General features: G+C 44.4%; 1 protein-coding gene across 1 annotated transcript in view; it reads left to right on the top strand.

Moving 5' to 3' along the window:
• The first annotated feature begins 3,692 nt into the window (after nt 1-3,692).
• Nucleotides 3,693-8,469, top strand: part of RIMKLB (ribosomal modification protein rimK like family member B) — a 74,898-nt gene continuing 70,121 nt past the window's right edge. Inside the window, exon 1 of the mRNA XM_027593100.1 lies at nt 3,693-4,005. The gene's annotated coding sequence lies outside the window, so the exon portion shown is untranslated. The remainder of the gene's footprint in view (nt 4,006-8,469) is intronic.

The raw sequence follows: 8,469 nt of genomic DNA, 5'->3' as shown, positions 1-8,469 counted from the left end.
GCTGAGTAAGGAGCCTGACGTGGGGCTGGACGACGTGGGGCTTGATCCCAGGACCTTGAGATCATGACCTGAGCAGAATGCAGAGGCTTAACCAACTGAGCCACCCAGGTGCCCCTAAGATTTTATTTTTAAATCTCTACACCCAATGTGGGGCTCAAACTTACAACCCCAAGTCGAGTCATCTGTTGTACCTGCTGAGCCAGCGAGCTGCTCCAATAGCTAATATTTTGGGGGCACTTACTATGTAGTACATTATGTTTGAGTTACCTCATCTTTATTTTGTTGATAACTGAGGCTTATAGAACTTAAGCAACAATCACATGCCACTAATAAAGCTGGGATTTCAAGTCAAATTTATCTGACTCCAAAGGTGCTAGGCTAGTTATGTCTTCTCAAGGGATTCAACTGGCTGAAGAATATTAACTTAGTGGTTAAAAATGAGTGATGCACAATTAAACCAAGACAAGCTATTTAAAATACTTCTTTTGTTTTAAAAGGAAACTCTACCGCCAACATGGGGCTCGAACTCAGAACCCCAAGATCAAGAGTTTCATGCTCTACCCACTGAGCTAGCCAGGTGCCCCAAAATACTTTGGAGCATACATTGCTACCCAAAGGAGATGTGAGTCCATACCTGTCTAAACATATCAGCCATGAAAGTACAAAGGTTATGACTGAGTCTAGGAAACCAAGCCTTCTGGACCTTGCTTTCCATTATGGAAATGCCAAAAATAATTGCTTCTCTCTCATTACTTCATACAAAAATATAAGGTAGGAATTTGATCATCATTGATGTAAATATTATATAATAGTTGGTTTAAAATGAGCCATATCCTTGGCTTTGTTTTTTTTTTTAAGATGTTATTTTAGAAAGAGAGAGCACATACCCACAAGTGCGGGAGGGGCAGAGGGCGAGGGGGAGAGAGAATCTCAAGCCGACTCCATGGTGAGCAGGAACCTGATGAAGTCAGATCCTTGACCTCAAGATCATGACCTGAGCCAAAATGAAGTCAGATGCTCAACTGACTGAGCCACCCAGGCGCTCCTACTTGTTTCTGTTTTTTTTTTTTTAAGAACATAGTTCTTTAAGGGGCACCTGGGTGGCTCTATAGATTAGGTGTCAGACTCTTAATTTTGGCTGGGGTCATGATCTCAGGGTCGTGAAATTGAGCCTACATTGCTCTCCGTGCTCAGCCGGGAGTCAGCTTGAGGATTCTCTCTCTCCTGTTCCCTCTGCCCCTCCCCCCACCCGCATGCCAGTACATACACTCTCTAAAATAGATAACATCAAAAAAAAAAAAACACAGCAACATAGTTCTGTGTTTTGTTTCTTTCTGACTACTTTAAGTGGAAAGCAATGTTGTATATATCATGAATTTCTTTGGATGTGTCTGGTGCATAATGACAGTACGTGAATAGATAGCATTTTTTTTAAAGGCAGGTGGCCAGTGAATTAATAGTCTAATACTCCCTACCCACAGTTTCACCCTTTTTTTTTCTGGGTGATGCATTGTTACCCTGAATTGGATTTCTTAACAGTAGGACTGAAGGTTAGGTATTATCGATAATCTGTTTGCCCAGTCATGCAACCTTTTCCCTGTGTCAATTTCTCCCTTTATCTTTTGCCCGATTGTCATTGTGTTAATATCTCTGTGATCAAATGCTTCTCTTTTGTCTTTAGGTTGAATATACTTTGTTTCAGGAGACTGAATATCAGGGTGGAAAGAAATTGCAACATTTTAGCTCTGTAAACTTTCCCCCCTTTCTTCTTCTTTTTTTTTTTTTTAAGATTTTATTTATTTATTTGAGAGAGAGAGAATGAGAGATAGAGAGCACAAGAGGGAAGAGGGTCAGAGGGAGAAGCAGACTCCCTGCCGAGCAGGGAGTCCGATGCGGGACTCGATCCTGGGACTCCAGGATCATGACCTGAGCCGAAGGCAGTCGCTTAACCAACTGAGCCACCCAGGTGCCTCCCCCCTTTCTTCTGAAGGTAGTGTGTCATATAGCACATTTGTTCCTCTAAATGTGTTCTTTGTGAAAACTGTTCACTATCCTAGGTTACTTTAAGGGGGCAAACATTAACAGCAGTAAACACAATAGCACTCAGTTTGTGCCAGGTCTTAAGTCTTACACACTTTATTAGCTCATTTACTCTTTATACCAATTCAATGAAGTAACTACTTTTATAGTTTCTATAAAATATTTTTATAGACAGCTTGTGTAATCAAGTAGATTAAGATGCAGAGAAGTCAGGGTACTTTAGAAGATCACATAAGTAAGTCTGATCCAGTCCAGAAGTTACCACCCTGGGTTATGCTGTATCTCTTAAAGGACTAAGTACTGAGTGAAATCAGCCAAAAAAAAAAAAAAAAAAAAAAGGGCAGACCAAAAAGATTGGGAACTGAGTGCTGAAAAGAATTTGTTGGCTGAGGCCATTCAGAATGGAATGTGACTTGCAAGAAGGCAAACTGGTTAGGACATTATGGTAGCTCATATCTGGGATCTCTGGTGGTAATAAATGACCAAGGTTATTTAGAAATGAATTTGTCATGTAGGTGGCACGGTCGTCTGTTGCCTTTGTTTTCATTCTTCATGATCTAGAAAAATTAACAGTAGTATCGTAGCTGAACATACTCATTCTTAGCTTTCTTTGGACTATAATTTTATTTTTTTAGACAGCTTGAGGATTTTCAAAATGCTCCTAAATATATTTCATTCCCCCACAGCAACCTTGGAATATACTCTTAGCTTTTCATAACAAAGGCTCGGAGGAAGTTAAGGAACTGATTTGCCGGAGGTTTATACTGGTTTCCAAGCAGCAAAGCTGGCTGCACCACACTACCCTGTCTTTATCTTTAAAAACCTGCTTAAAGCCCTGAGAATATATGATGTACTGTAGTTTAAAAATTTGCCTCACAATGTACAGAGGCAATGTCTTTATTCCGTACGCGGATAAGGACCTTATAGGTATTGATCTTTGTTCCCAATCTTTGCCTCTGGGGGGGGGCGGGGACCACGGCTTGAGGGGACTGTAGGCGAGGTCGCCGGAAAGGCTGCGCGGGAGGTGGGCTGGGCTGGGCAGGGCAGGAGACAGAGAGGCGTGGACACGCAGACAGCACACTGTCCCCAAGAGGCCTGGTGGGTTGGCGTCAGGGTTCACATTGTGTATGAATGGGGCCCGATGAGGGAATGTGAGGGCGGGGAGGGTGTACAACGGAAGGAATCAATCTCGCGGTTTCGAGCTGGGAACAAACCTCGCCCCCCCCCCACCCGTTTCCCTTCCTTAGTGAGGATGATTTGGGGGCGGGTGGGGAAAGCGCGTCCTCGAAGCGCCCTCGCGCTCCCATTTCCCCCCTAGCGCGCGCTCTCCATCGCCCCTTCACCACCCGAGAGGCCGGCGATGGCTGCGAGTGGGGACGCGGAGTCCGGAGGGCGGGTCCCGACGCAGGTGTTGGATCCGCTAGGCCCGGCTCCGCGGGCTGGCCCGTCCCCTCACGCCGGTGGCCAACCCCGCTGCCCGCCGCGTCGCCGCGCCTGGAGGGCGGGGCCGGGGCGCGCGAGGGTCCTCTGCACGCGGGCGGGCGGCGCGCGGCGCCTCGGTCTGGGGGAGCTCGGGGCGGTCTCCGCCGGCGGCGCGCGCGCTGTGTGTGAGCGGGGTCGCGCGCGCGCGCGCGCACTACAGGAGAGTGAGGGAGCGAGGGAGCGAGGGAGCGAGGAGCGGCCGGGTGTGAGTGTGTGTGGGGGTGGGGGCGAGTGTGTGTGGGAGTGGGGGTGAGGGAGATCCAGACAGACCGCGAGGCTGTGAGAAAGTGGGCGAGTGTGCGAGGGCGCCCGGCCTGGCTGCGGGAGCCGCGGCGGTGGAGGAGAAAGGAGGCGGCTCCCGGCATCCCTCCCCCCTCCCCCCCTCCTTCTCGGACTTCCAGCCCGCCCCGCAGCCCGCGGTTCCCTCGGAGGCCCCAGTCCGGCTCCGCTGGCAGAGAGCGAGGGAGGAGCCGCCCGAGCCAGGTGAGCGGTGCGATCGCTTCTCTCCCCCGGTGTAGTGGCGTGAGGCGGAGGCGCGCCCGCCCCCGCGCCGCTGCCCCCAGTGGGCGACTGTGGCCGAAGGGACTCGGCGACGAGCCGGGGCTCGGCCGGGGCAGGGAGCGGGGCCGGGCGCGCCGGAGATTGTGAAGGCCGGGGTGGGGGTGGGGGGTCCGTCCGCCCCTCAGCGGGAGGCGGTGGGGAGCCCGGGCCGGTCGTTGTGCTGGGAGGGGGCTGATGAAGCCGCGTGCGTGCGACGGGAGAACTGTTGGGAGAGGCGGCGACCTCGGGCGTGAAGTGTGCTTCCCCCTGTTTGTGAGGGGGTGTGGTAACCCTGGGAATGCTTGTTGGAGTAGAACACGCGTTGTGCCAACCTGTCCTCGAGAGGGTGGTAATCTCTTCTGCCCCTGCTTCCATCAGACGACATTCCTGTGGTGTGACCGAGGGAGGAGGATGTGTTCGTCCTGTACTTGAGTATGGCTTAAATTCCCTGTTTTCCTCCGGACGCGTTGAGATTTTAGAAAGTCTGACGGTCATTCCTTTTTCTCTTTTGACAAGCCTCTGGATAAGAATGGGGTGACAAATCATTGCTTAAATTTTTTTTTGGTCAGCATTTGACCATGATGCAAATCTTGCCTCCCCACCCCTTCCCTTTAAAAAACCCCCAAATAGGAGATTGTAACTTCAGATTTGCCTTACTAATGTATCCTTATCTGTGATTGCAGATTTGTAATCCCAGTATCTTATCCCATTTGTGGGTATGAATAGAGATAGGGCGTTAATTGTATTCAATGAGTGAGGTTATTACGTTAACCGTGTTGAATGTAACTTCGATGTAAATTCTTTCAGCATGCTGTTATTTTCCCATTAATTACATAAATCGTTCTCACATTTTTGGGGAGTTGGATTCAATTCTCAATCTGTATGGAAAGTACATGGGCAGCCTAATACGGAAGGTACTCCTTTTCTGTGGGCTTGATGTTTTATTTAATGAAGTTCATAATTATTAACTAACCATTAGAATTTAAATGCCATCTAGATCTCATTTCTTTCACAGCATTGGGCAGTTTAAAGGTCTTTGTTTCTGTTTCTTAAAAAATTCATTGTAAGAATACTTTAAGATATTCATTTGGAATAAAACACTCTAAAATTCCAGTGACGGAGATTGAGTATTTATTTTCTAACTTTTAGAATGACAACCTCTCATTTTAGAAATTAACAGGCATAGTTAAATTTCTTTTCTAATGTTTACTGTGTGATATTTGGTTAGTGTGTCAGAGGGGGAGGAGGCCTATTTTGTTTAGAGGTAACTTTTGTTTATATTACTTTCTATTTTGGTTAGTGCAATTAATTTCCTTCTTTCCTGTAATAGATTCAGTTGTTAGTTTGGCAAGATGGCTGTTGATGTTTTTATCTTTCTCTGTCTCCTTTTTTTCTCTCTTGTTTTCTCTTACCCCCCCCCCCCCCCCCCCCCCCCCCCCCCCCCCAGGTGCTGCAGTCCACTTGTCAGGGAGGGGGCACTCTGTGATTCTGAGAACAGAGAGTCAAGAAGGGGAACAGCAAATTCAGTCACATAGAATCCTCCACTCAGTGAAGATCCTTTTTTTGGTTCCTGCCTTTCCCCCTGCAGGGGGTAAGGAATTGTATATATCTACCGTTTAGACTTGGGGCTACCAGCTAACATTCCTCTACCTTAGTTTCTGGTACATATCTTCAAAAATTTTTTTTCATTCTTAGATTCCCTGTTGAATACATTAGCATCTGACTGTGGAGGGAGAGTGACAACAACAAATTTCCCTTTTTTTCTTTCCCTTCTCATTCAGTCCCCTTTTCCTCTCCAGAGGGAAATTATTAGCAATGTTTTATAAATCCTCTACCCCTTCTTGATCATATGAAGAAACACACTAAAGAGAACATTTTTTTTTTTTTTTTACCTCAGACCAATGAATGCCAGCCAAGCTTCAGGCATTAGTGTTTTGGGGCACAGGATGAAACATGGCTTTAAAAAAAAAATCTCTCCCAGTTCTGCTTTGGGAGAGTTTGTATTCACCTGGGATTTGCTACTGGGGTAAGTCACTAGACTGATCTCTCAACTTCTCCCTTCCCTATGAGCTGAAAGAACATCATGAACATTGGAACAGGTTGGGGCGGGGGAGAGAACAGAGCTGGTTGTTCTACAGTTTGAGAAGTAGCTTTTGTCCTCTTTCTCTGGGAAGCAGGCATAGAGTCCTAAACTGAGTGAAAGAGGATGGAGGAAAATCTTCTGTACCCAGGAACAACATGTGAAGAGTGAGAGAAAACTAAACATAAAGTAAAGGAAGGAATTTTGTTATGTTCTTACTGACAACTGGGGGTGTATTTTAGTGATGTGGATGTGTAGAGAGTGACAGGTTAGTTTACAAAGAGTATTCTCTGCAAGTGGGATTAAGTCATAAGCATATGGGAAAAGAGCCTTGAGAAATTACAATCTAATATTATTTTAAAATCTGGAAGTAGATTGTGATAGGAATGTTTAATGTTAACTGTACTGGCATGTGCAGTTGTTTCAAGAGGTTGAATAGGAGAGATTAGGTACAGATGTTGAGGAAATTGTCTTTCATTACTTGGGAATTTTCCTGCTTGTCATATTAAGGATTGTTAAATAATAATATACTACCTCAAAATACCTGTACATAATGTATTTTAGATTCATGTAGCATATGTATCTGTGTACATCATAGGTTTGCAGAAACAACTGACTTTCTGGCTTCATGGTAACTCATGCCATGGTATTTTTTCAATGTTTTCTTTTCCAATGATCTTTTCCTTTCATATTTGGCTTATAGGACAAAAGCCACAGAGCTAGCCAGCTTTACTCCCTTAGAGTCTGGTCTGCACGGAATCCATCTGCTTATATCTTTTTTACTCCTTTTACTAAAATTACAGGTTTTTTTTTCCGCCTTTGACTCTAATTGTTAACAAAGCTAATTATTTAAGGATGAGTTGTATAATGGCACTGGAAAGTAGCATTAGGCTTGGTTGTTTGTTTTTTATGAGAAACTGAAAAGATAAATTATGAATTTTTTTTTAAAAAAGACGTATTTATTTGAGAGAGAGAAAGGGGAGGAGTAGAAGGAGAGAATCTTCAAGCAGACTCCCTGCTGAGCACAGAGCCCAACTCAGGGCCCTATCCCATGGCCCATGAAATCATGACCTGAGCGGAAACCAAGAGTCACCAACCAAGCCACCCAGGCATCCTGATAAATTATGAATTTTTGACGGCTGTGTTTAGATTTTATGGGTACATATTTGCCTGGTATTAAATATTGAAAATAGCTATGGTTTGTTTGTTTTTTGATACTGCCTTACAATTCAATATAACAAAGGACTTTAAAATGATTCCTAACCCCCTAACCCTTAACATTTGTCTGTCATATATGAGGTTCTATGTTACCTGCTGGGGATAATAGAGAATAAAACAGGGATGCTGTCTTCATGGAGATCACAATGTAATTTCATTGATCCTTGTTCTTTCATCTGGCAGTCTATTCTCCCAGCAGTATCTGGAGGAGTCTACTAGATCCTTGTAAAATGTGTACCAATTTGTCAATTGATAAAGTAACAAATTTGTATAAACATTGATATGCCCAAATAATTTTTACTACGTACATCACCAAGTTGTGACCAATAAAAAAATTCTGCAGTTGTTGAATCACTGTATTGTACACCTGAAACTAATATAACACTGTATGTTAACTAACTGGAATTAAAATAAAAACTTAAAAAAATTCCAAATCTGCCCTTTAATGATTTTACTCTATTCAGCTCCTTATTTTCCCTTCCTCCCCCACCCCTTGTTTTAACACTCTTTGATACTAGCTCTTGGCTTCATGTTCTTAGGAATATAGAAATAAAGTCTCCAAAATAGAACAAGGATTTGCTATATTAGATCACACCAGTTCTGCTCCACTGTCCCACATTTGGCAGGATTTCAAACTTTGATAATTTATCAGAAAACTACATCTTGGAAATCCATGCAGATTTGTCTAAATAGCAAACATCAAATATTTCCTGAGTTCTTAGTTGTTAGCTCATTATTTTGACATGTGATTTAGTTAGCCATATCTATAAATCTTTCAGCTTGACTATATTAATAGTTTCCTAACTCATTTTTTTTTTAAGATTTTATTTAAGGGAGAGAATGAGAGAGCACACATGAGAGTGGGGAGGGTCAGAGGGAGAAGCCGACTTCCTGCGGAGCAGGGAGCTGATGCGGGACTCATCTAGGGACTCCAGGATCATGACCCAAGCCGAAGGCAGTCGCTTAACAAACTGAGCCACCCAGGCGCACCTCTTAACTCATTTTTCAATGTAATGTCCAGAAAGGAAATTTGGAAGGCCCAACATTTAACATGTTAAGCATGATGAACTTTTTTTTTTTTAAGATTTCATTTTTTAAAGTAGTCTCTA

The sequence above is a fragment of the Zalophus californianus genome, chromosome 9 (genome assembly GCF_009762305.2).
Source record: "Zalophus californianus isolate mZalCal1 chromosome 9, mZalCal1.pri.v2, whole genome shotgun sequence".
Taxonomy (NCBI): Eukaryota; Metazoa; Chordata; class Mammalia; order Carnivora; family Otariidae; genus Zalophus; species Zalophus californianus.
The sequence above is the reverse complement of the archived record's forward strand: the minus strand, read 5'-3'. Positions and strand labels throughout refer to the sequence as shown.